Source organism: Danio rerio, chromosome 20 (assembly GCF_049306965.1).
Source record: "Danio rerio strain Tuebingen ecotype United States chromosome 20, GRCz12tu, whole genome shotgun sequence".
NCBI classification, from domain to species: domain Eukaryota; kingdom Metazoa; phylum Chordata; class Actinopteri; order Cypriniformes; family Danionidae; genus Danio; species Danio rerio.
This window is the reverse complement of record NC_133195.1, coordinates 42,584,579-42,596,178: the sequence shown is the minus strand read 5'-3', so window position 1 is coordinate 42,596,178 and position 11,600 is coordinate 42,584,579.

Below are 11,600 nucleotides of genomic sequence, written 5' to 3'. Positions count from 1 at the left end.
ATAGAGCTAAAAGTTGATCATTTATGACAAGAATTAGAAAAAAAAAACAATTCTTTCTTTTTTTATGAGAACATTGACTATACTGTAAAGATGCTAAAAACCAAATTGAGTATTCCTCACACAGGTAAGTGGGCTTGACAAACCACATGTAGAAAACAAATTTGTAGTTCTATGCGATCTTTGTTTACCAGCGATCTTCCAGGATTAGATCGCTGGCAAACACAAAGATCTCATAGATCTACAAATTTGCCATTATATGGACTACAAGTACCAGTCATGCACCGTGCACACACACACTGGTTCCTTACCCTAGCTGATTGCTAACACACAAAGCTGAAGCTGTTGAGAACTAATGACAAGGACTTTAAAAGCAGCATTGACACACACACACACTAGTTGCTGAGTCTTGTTACTGAATTGTGAACATTAAGATGTTTTCCTTACCTTGTTTGCTGGGGTTGACCCTCACCTTGTTTGTTTGTTTGTTTATGTTATCTGCTCACTGTCTGTACTGACCATCTGCCTGTTTATCGACCACGATATTGACCCTTTCTTCTCTGATCATTCTTAATAAACCTGCGTTTGTATCCGCACCTCCTTGTCAGCGTCCCACTTCTCATTACAAAAACACACTCTCTCATCTCTCTGACATTTTAAATATTTTGCATTTACCAAAGTAAACTACAGAAGAGCCAAGCTTTAAATAGGAATATATTTGAAACTCCTGGCCATTTTGAGTGGGATGCTAACAGTCTAATCTCATTTAATTATCTATTCTAAGCTAAGCAAATGCTAAGCTGAACAAATAAAAAATGGCCTCAACTGTTAAATAAAACGAGGCGTCATGGTGGCTCAGTGGTTAGCAGGAAGAAGGTCACTGGTTTGAGTCCAGGCTGGGCCTGTTGACATTTCTATGTGGAGTTTGCATATTCTCCCCATGTTCACATGGGTTTCCTCAGGGTGCTCTGGTTTCCCCCACAAGTCCAAAGACATGCGGTACAGGTGAATTGGGTAAACAAAATTGTCTATAGTGTATAAGTGTGTGTGAATGGGGAAGTGTATGGGTATATCCCAGTACTGGGCTGCAGCTGGAAGGGCGTTCACTGTGTAAAACATATGCTGGAATAGTTGACAGTTCATTCCGCTGTGGTGACTCTTGATAAATAAGGGACTAAGGCGAAGGAAAATGAATGAATCAATGAATGTTAAATAAAACTCAACTGTTTAACTCTAAGTGACTTGTAAATTTAAAAAAAGAGTTTGCATCTGGCATGATTGAGAAAGAAATTTCCTTTAAAATGACAATAATATTACCATTTTGAATAATTTCTATGACAATTTATAGCACAAAAAATATATATTTATCATGACATGCATATAGGGGAATGGTTTACTGTTAGAAATGTGCCTCTTGCGTCTCGCTTCATCCATAAAATCAACCTTTATAATGACATTATATTATGTTCATTTGTCATTGATATGCATAATCCCCTGAAACAAAAGTTTTACAGTGAGTAACAAAACTGTTTTGGTGGTTGTTGGTGTTGTTTGCTGCCTTTTGTAATATATTATATACATTAGAAATAGTCTGTATAAAATAAAGTACCCTGAACCTGAAGTCACATTGCATTGCACAGCTCAAGTCTGATGTAAGCACAGTGTCCATCAGAAAAAAAAGTTTAGCTCACCATTTGCTTTTTTTTTTTTTAACAAGCCTTAATTTCTCTTGACGCAGGGTCTTATACATGCTGTTGCATACCTAAAAAAGCAATGTCATGCTGTCTGTAACTGATAAAACCCTTGGAAGGTTTACAAATCACTTACTGACAAAGTGAAAATGTCAAGCAAAAATGTCCATCATTTCCAAGGACACGTATTCAATAAAACATCCACAGATCTGTGCTGAAGTCAAGCCAGAGCTCTGCTGTTTTTGGTTGATACTAGTCCAGTGTATGCACATTTGTGAGAAGAAAAATAAAAAAAAATTTAATTTAAGATTTTGGAAGATGTTTTTTTTTCCAGACAATAACTCTAGGATGTCATATTTTCCTAAAGTAAAGTGATTTGTTTATTGCGAAATCTCATTCTGCCTCGCTGGATACACTCTTCAAAACGTCTGAGATAAAGATTGTTCAAATGTTTTGCTTATAAAGGCTTCATTTGATAAATAACAACAACAACAACAAAGACAAATATAATAATAAAATATAATGTTCTGTGTAAACAATAGTTCTTTTTATTTTTGGAATTTTTAAGGTACTGTATTTCAATGCATTTGATGGCAATGCTAAATTTCCAGCTGTTATTACACCAGTCTGATGTGGAGTGCAAGAGACATTTTTTATTATTTCAATGTTAAAAACAGTTGTGCTGCTTAATATATTTGTGGATTCAGGAGAGTTTCATCAATAGAAAGATAATTTTGAAACAATATTGAATAAAAAATATTATAAGGCCCAGCTTGCACCACCACAAGCATACACACATATACATACACATTTGTTTTTGTTAGTTGTGAAAATATTCTATAGGTTTCCATTGTTTTTATACTGTACAAACTGCATTTTCTGTTGCCCTCATGCCACCCTAACCCCAACCCTTCTGTACAGTTTTCTGAAAAAAAAAAGTGATTCTGTGTGATTTATAAGCTTTTTGCTGTCTATTGAGAATGAGAGAGCTCTCGGATTTCATGTAAAGTATCTTAATACTTGTGTTTTGAAGATGAACAAAGGTCAGAGAATTGGAATGGCGGGAGGTTCATTAATAACAGAATTTTCATTTTTGGGTGAATTAACATTTTGCAGGCAGTTTAATTTTTTTGTGTATTTTTTTCAATATGAAAACAAGCTGCTGCATTTGTACACTGTCGGACTTAAACTTATTTACTGCCAGAACGGCCAGTAAAATACCACATACATTCTTTACAGTTCACTGCTGTAATATGAACTGCATTGTGGGTCATTTAAAAACTTTTACAGTAACTAACTGCATATTAGGAATTTGCGCTATTCTACTGTAAGTGGGGTTCTGCTACTGTAAGCAAGTACTGCTACTGTACTGGAAGAAGATTAAAAGAGAAACATTTTAATTAACATTTTGTAATTACAAAATGTATTTTAAACAATGAAAATTCTTTTTGTAAACTGTTTTAAAACTCATATAAGAACAATGAATAATAAAATACTGTTGTACTTGATCTCGTCACTAGTTAGGAGTTTATTTAATTCAATACTAAAAATAAAGGTTTTGTACTGACTGTGTAAAATGTAAATAAATTACAGTAAAAGAGCTGTAAAAATTGTCATACTGTCAAAGTATTTTCCCGTAAAAAAAATTGCGGTGGAGCACCGCTACTGTGAAACATATTTAAAGGTAAGTTACTGTGAAGAAACAGCTGCGATAACTTGCAGGAAACAGTGCAGTTACCACAAAAATACAATAAAATGTCTGGGCTGAGAGCTGTGGAAATGAAATGACATTGAATGGAAGGCTGGGGCTTGAGTAAAAATTAGCTGGAGTTCCATGCACGGAAGAACTCTGTACTATAAAAGAAGGAGAGACAGCAGTGGAAGATGAGAGAGGACCAGGCCTGGGCATTTTATGTTTTACTTTTGCTTTCAGTTTGTTTAGTTTTCTCATTAAAAATGATTTAAAAGTTTGTCGGTTCTCCGCCTCCTCCTTCTCGAAGGCAAGGTGGCCATCTAACTTTCTTACAATGTCTAACAGTTTACTCTAGTAATCTGCATTAGTGCACTTATCACTCCTATCTGTGCATTTATGGGTTTACTAACGCTAAATTACACTGTTTGATAAATCGCTATAAATGTTTTTCCATTTTTAATAAACCGTTGAATTCCTCTTTGAATTCCGAAGCTTTTTTTTTTACAAAACAAATTTAGAAGCTGGCATATTTTGCACATTAATTCTCTATAAATTTCCCAGTGAGAGGTTGCAGCTGGATGGGCATTCGCTGTGTAAAACATATGCTGGATAAGTTGGTGGTTCATTCCGCTGTGGTGACCCCAGATTAATAAAGGGACTAAGCCGAAAACAAAACTAATGAAAGAATTCTCTATGCACTCCTAGAAATTCAACAACAGTATTTAAATTGCACCCTGAGGTAATGGTTTCAAATAAACTCTGACTTCAACACACTTGAGCGGCTGTCTAGACCTTATTTTTGACAATCTGTTTTCATATCAGCTTGTAGAATTTTTGTTGTGTTATTTTAATCATACCCTAACCATTACCATTATAAATATCAAAGCCGACATGACTTTTCGCATGCAATAATAATGTCACTGCATTCAGTGGAGTTATATTTAACCCCACAAGCATCTTTACTGGTCAAGTGTACTTCCCCCTTCACTGTTACCTTTGCTATACATATTTTATTAAATATCTAAGTGAGAAAACGCTTGCACGAAATGAATTCTGCATGAAAGAAAGAGAAATTGGCCTCGGTCCGTGGCTTAACATCTGGCGCAGTTTATTCTGGCAGGTCATATGTTATTCAGGAGAGGAAAAACATGACACCCTCTAACTTTCTCTCTTTTTTGTTTCAAACTTAAGCATAAAAAATACGTACCTACGGTATGTTGTTTTCATATGCTGTATGGGAGCAAGCGACAGATTTTCTCATGGCCCGTGACTTCCAGAGTGAATTTGTTTTTGGATCTCACACAGAAGGTCAGGGTTTGACATCAGGACATCTGCAAACACATTAATGCAAGCTATTATTGATACACACTGGCCTAAAAGGCCTTTGGTTTGTAGTTCTAGGCCTCTTTCTGACAACAGAGGAGTGTCAGATGGCATTTGAGTGTGTTTTGATGATTAAGATAAACTCTGAACATTATTAAAAAAGCCTGGCTTATTGCATTTGGCAGCGTTGATGGATGGTGTAAGGACACGTCTCGGAAAGTTGGCTTATTGAGCTGTTAGCCCTTTGAATAATTATGTAATATTTCATTTAGTGAGAATCTCTGACCTGTTCTTCAAGTCATCGTGTTTTCTTTGGCAAAAGGGAACTTCCTTGAAGTGTCATGCTGTATTATAGTGGATGGGGACTAAACTTTCGGGCCAGCTGCGGAGACTTTGGGCCGCAGGACATGAGAGTGAGCAAACAGGAATAAGCTCATGAATGGGCCACACAACCTGCGCACTGTTTCCTGCTCTACTGGGTGGTCACTTTGTGTTTCATTAACTTCCATTTATACACATGCAAATATGGAAGAACAGGAATGCGGGCATGTGCAATGTTTTATTCTGCACTGCATGCATACAAGTTCAAGTTCGCTGACCTCTGACTTGCAAATGTGAGTTTGACATTTAAAGACCCAAACATGACAGACTGACCTTTTGGATGGAGACAACAAGCACACACTTCAAACTGCATGGTTTGATGTACTGGAAACAAAGGAGACATTGTATCTTTCATGTTTAATTTAGTTGGTTTTATGCTGCGTTCACACCAGACGCGGATGAAATGTCAAGCGTGGTGGTTTACATGTTAAGTCAATGCAAAGATGCGAATGGACATCCTGCTGCACAATTTGTGTGAATGAGGCAGCGTTAATGACGCAAATTTGAGCGAATGAAGCAACGTCGGAAAGTTGGAAAATCTGAACTTCAGCGGACATTCGCTCGGCTTTAACCAATCAGGAGCTTTCTCTTGGAGGAGCGTGATTATGACGCAGTGTCTGTTGTTAGTGTGCCAAGGAGAAATCTTCTTGCCAACACTGGACAACTGTTAATCAAACTGGGCTGGTCTCAGTCTGAAGCACAGCTGAAAACCTCCATTATACTATGGAGTCAATCTAGGGCCATATATACTTGCATATTAAAAGAAACTTTTGCAAAAAATTAAAAATAAATGCCAATCTCCAAAAATCGCAAAGCGAAAAAAAAAATTTTTGAGAAAGAAAAATGAATTTTGCTTACAAAAATAAAGAACTGCAAAGGGGAAAATAATTTTTTTAAGAAATAAAAATGAAATGTGCAAACAAAAAAGAACAAAAAATAAAAATCAAGCAAGTGCAAAAAAAAAAAAAAAAAAAACTATATTCAGTTGAAGTCAGGATTATTAGCTCCCCTATGATATTTTTTTTTTAAATATTTTTAAAATGATGTTTAACAGAGCAAAGAATTTATCACAGTATGTGTAATAATATTATTTCTTCTGGAGAAAGTCTTAATTGTTTCATTTTGGCTAGAATAAAAGCAGTTTTTAATAATAAAAAAAACATTTTAAGGTTAAAATTATTAGCCCCTTTAGGCTATATTTTTTTAGATAGTCTACAGATCTAGCCATCATTATTCAACAACTTGCCTAATTACCCTAACCAGCCTAGTTAACCTAATTTACCTAGTTAAGCTTTTAAATGTCACTAAGCTGTATAGAAGTGTCTTAAAAACATCGAGTCAAATATTATTTACTGTCATCATGGCAAAGATAAAATAGATCCGCTATTAGAAATGAGTTAAAACTATTATGATTAGAAATGTGTTGCAAAAATCTTCCCTCCGTTAAACAGACATTGAAGAAAAAATAAACAGGGGGCTAATAATTCTGACTTCAACTGTATATTCGCAAAACATTTTTATAGCATCTCCTTTACAAAACCAAATGTTACAAGGGAGTTGGTTGTTTACGGCAGGCCCAGACCTACTGGTAAGACCACCTTGGTGATACTGTGTCTCCAGGTGATGACGTTGCTTAAATGGAGGCAGATCTGGGCCTGCCATAAACAGTCAAGTTACCTTGACTCCGCTCTCTTGTCAAATCAGGGACACAAAGCGAAACGCACAGAAATGTGAAGTGCAAAGTGAAAGCTGCATTGCAAACTCAGAGTTGACTAAAAAGCAAATCAAAACGAGCATTGCAGTTGATTGGACGGGTTTTGTAAAGGCAATCCTATAAAAAAAGTTTTGCAAATATATCGTTTTTTTTTTTTTTTTTTTTACTGCAATATATTAGTCTTTTTGCACTACTTGATTTTTATTTGTAGTTGTTTGTTTGCAAATGTTATTTCTATTTCTCCAAAATAAAGTTTTGCTTTGCAATGTTTTGGAGATTTGCATTTATTTATTTTTTTTTGCTCAATACTTTATTTTTTCTTTGCAAAACTTTTTTTTTTTTTTTTTGCAAGTATATATGGCCCTAGATTGACCCCATATTTATCCAGGTATAGTTTCTGAAGGAGTCGAACTCACAGAGCTGCTGCACCTCAAAAAGGAGTGAAAACACACATGCTGGGTCCCATATGGTTCAAAATCTGACAGGTGGGCAAATCTAAGCTTGTTTTTAATAAAACAAATATAAATATGGATATAATAAATAATACTACTAATAACAGTAATAACATTATACAAAAGCAAATTGTCATGAATAAACTGAAAAAGGCTCCTGAGATGAAGAAAGCATGAAAGTATGGTTTTTAGTAAAGATGTATGGAAAGTATGGATTTGTAAAGATATTTGCGTATTGCCGTACATTCTGTGTGTATTAAGCAATGTTTAAGTGAGACAAACTAGCACTGGATACCTATATTACTTTCATGGTTAACTTCCTCTGTTAACTTCCATGTACATTTTTATCATTCTTTCCTATGGCATAACCAGTTATTTTCTAGATAGTCATTCTCTTTGAAACAGAGCTACGTGAGCCCTTTATATTCTGGCTGTCAGTGATTCATTATTTATTTGCTGAGATTAAACAAATTGTTCTGAAAGTAATCTCAATGATATTGTTTCATTAAATCCTCATCGTTATATAGTTTAAAACAACTTCCGGAATGATGTATTTATTGTGTGAACAGGCCTTAATATCCACTCAGAAAACCATAGCAACTTTAAAACAACATATTAGTAAAAACTACATACTAATAACAACCTAGCAACTGCATATTAAACAACAAGTAACCTCTCAGAACAGCTAAGCAACTGCATAGCAGCATACTAGCAACAACAAATAACATTTCCGAAACCATCTTGTTGAGAGGGCTATAGCTGCAGGTTAATGAAAATTATTTATAATATTTATTAAATTATCCATTAATTGTATTTCATTAACGTCTAACACCCCTTGCACCAACCCTAAACGCAACCATCACAGTAGATAAAAAACATCATACAGAGTATTATTCAATTGCCCACTATTATATTCAAGTCTACCCCAAGCCTAAACTAAACCCTCACAGTAATGTAAAAAGATTAATTGTTGTTGTACAGAGTCACAAAAATTATGCTATACTGATGTATCCACAGCTTTATCCCATCTACACTACACAAGGAGCAATCAAATATTTACATTACACAAAAATATGACAAAGGCTTAGATCCACACGAACAACCAATCAAAGACTCAAAATACAAACAAGTAGTTCTCAGAACAGTCGACTATAATGGCTGCTAGCTTGAGAATAGTAAGTAAATTACTTCTTTGTTCACAAAAATGGTGTTATTTTATTATTTTTGTCATTTACAATTCATGACACATTCACTTGCCTAGATACATGACATGGTCTGAGTGATGTTGGTAGACATCTTTCTTGAACATTTAAATCCCCTAGGCTTTATCTCCTTAACACTTGCCAATGCTAGTCACATAATGACACACAGGCAACCAAAACCCAGTTCCACTGGAACTCATTAGAAAGCTGGAAATGTGAAGTTTGGCTGATGCTTATGGTGTTTAAAGATTCAGCTGGTTCCCACACACTCACTATTATCCTGTCATTCCCACAAGGAACCAATTTCCTAAGAGAATTTGTTTTCTGGATCAGAATATTGGATTGTATCATAAACAACAAGCTGGAGATGAAGGCTAGAAAACATTTTTCAGAGTAGTGAACCTGAGAAAGAAATAACTGAGGAATAAACAGATTTCCTAAACAAACAAGAGACTGAGCAGTGGCTTTACAGCAGGGGTGTCCAAACTTGGTCCTGGAGGGTGGTGTCCTGCTGAGTTTAACTCCGACTTGCTTCAACACACCTGCATGGAAGTTTCTAGTATATCTCGAAAGAGCTTGATTAAGTGGTTCAGGTGTGTTTGAGTAGAGTTGGAGCTAAACTCTCCAGGACACTGGCCCTCCAGGACTGAGTGAGGACACCCCTGCTTTGAAAGGATTCCACATCATCTCATTCAAATATCAATCATCTAAAGACCCTTTCACACCAAAGATAAACTCTCAACACTTTTCTTTGGTTTCTAAACTGGTTTTCAAAACTGTTTCTAAACTGGTTTTCAAAACAGTTTTCTGTGCTGTAGCACCACCAATGAGTGGTTTGTGGTCTAAAGCTCCAAACTATGGCAAACTAGATACAGTAACTGCCCTGGTTGGAAAAAATAAAAACAACACTGCGAATGATCACGTCTATTGTGAATGGCTCCATAAGGGTCTTTTGTTTTGAATGAAGAGCATTATTTTGTAGTACATTTGTGCTGTTTAATGTCACTCTGTGTAAGAGTTTATTTAGCTTTAGTGGTTGAAGTTGTGCCAAATTATTCCGTAAAGTATATTTGACTTAAACCAGCCTTTTCAGTCAGCCTAAAAATTATTAGGCACAATTTCAACCACTGAAGTTTAATAAACTCAAAATTTCTTTGCAGTCAGTTGCTTTAAAATTTTTTAATTAACTCAACCTTTCATTTTTTACAGTGTGCTAACAAATGGATGAGGCTGTTCAAATTTATAAGACATTTGCAGACGACTCATCCCCAATATCGCAAGATGCACCCAACACAAATGGCCAACTGATGTTTTGCTTTTATATTTTACATTAGGCTATTATTTGTGCAGAAACATATCTAGATAGTAGTAAACAAGCGTTTGTTTGAAAACAACACATGTTTTGTCATAACTACTGCAAACTTTTATCACATTTAATAATATTATTATTACATTTTCTGGCTTACTATATTTTCTGGGGGAAAAGGGGGTCTTGGGCAAAAAAAGGTTGGGAACTACTGGCATATTGGATAGCTGTATTGGTCAGAAAAATAAAAAACAACACTGCGAATGATCACGCCTATTGTGAATGGCTCCATAGAGATCTTTTGTTTTGATTGAAGAGCATTATTTTGTAGTACATTTGTGCTGTTTAATCTCACTCTGTGTACACGGGCCTTATTCATAATTTTAATTTGATAAATACAATTTAGCCATCATAGATTATAAAAAAGTAAATCTGTAAAAGATCAGCTCTCTACATTCATCTACGTCAAGACACAAAATCAATAAAGGGGGATTTAAATTCTGGTGCGTTAGTGGGGTTTGTTTGAATATGCATTAATGCCATCTGAACTTTAGTGTGCACTAAACAAGCAGTCCAACTCTGCTAACGATGTGTCTCAGTCCTTTTCTAAATAGGCTCTAATGCAGCTGGACTGGAGTAAGTATACAATATGGACTAAATATATAACCAAACTGAAAAAAAGGTCATAGAATGCAATCATAAAAACTGCAGAATGCTCAAGCACACCTGATTGTTCTCGTCGTAGATGAAAATGTGTCTTCATTTGTAGTGCAGTGAGCCAGTTCACACTTTATACATTTTATAGCCTCTTTACAAATTCACAACTGATTAAACAACAAGCACATTAACTCAGAACACAGCATTGTTTTGGATGTTCAGTCATTTCCCATAATAGACCAGGGATGGGCAAACTTGATTCTGGAGGGCCTGTGTCCTGCACAGTTTTGATCCAACCCTAATCAAATACACCTGCCTGTGGCTTTCTAGTGGTCTTGAAGACACTGATTAGTGTATACAGGTGTGTTTGATTAGTTTTGAAGCAAAAAGTCTGCAGGGACACTGGCCCTCAAGGATCAAGTTTGCCCCTCCGTGCCATAGACTGAAGCTACTTTTTAAAACTTCTGTAGGTTCAGTTTTAAAAAAGACAGTGTAAGCACTAATCAAACTAGGACTAAAGGTACCTAAACTAAATAACTTTTATTCTGTCCAAATTAACTAAAAGAACTAGACAAGTGTGAGGTTCCAAGTGATACCAATTGATCAGAAATAAAATCCCAAAGAGAAAAAAAATGCACCTGAAATGCAGCATCATGGTCAGTGGAAGAGGTCAAGACGCTTCTCCTAAAGGTAGCCAAGAAGAGGATAGGACAACCCAGAATGAAAATGTTTGAGGAAATTATAGCAACAATAGAGATAAGCCCACCCAGTATTAAACAAAATTGGAGAACCAAATTGATTTGTGAAAAATCAAACCTAAAAGTTGTATGCCCTGCAGGAGAAAAGTGGCTATAGTGACATGCTACTTAATAATTTCCAACCCAGAATGGTTACGATGCTGATTACTATTGAAATGTGTCACCACCCTCTTGTGAAAGGGGTCTATTGTGCCAGCCATGATATGTTTTTTTTTTTTTAATCTTTATATTGTTGTAGTTATAAACAAACAGATTTTTATGCTGTTGCAGTGGTCTAATTTTATCTTTTGGACAAATTTTTCTAGTTAAATTTTGTTCCAGTTATGCTCATTTTTGTTGAATAAATTATTAAAACACTGTTTTGCATTTATGACTGATTGTTTGAATTATAGCAACGTTCAAAATGTATCATTTTGTATAAATTAT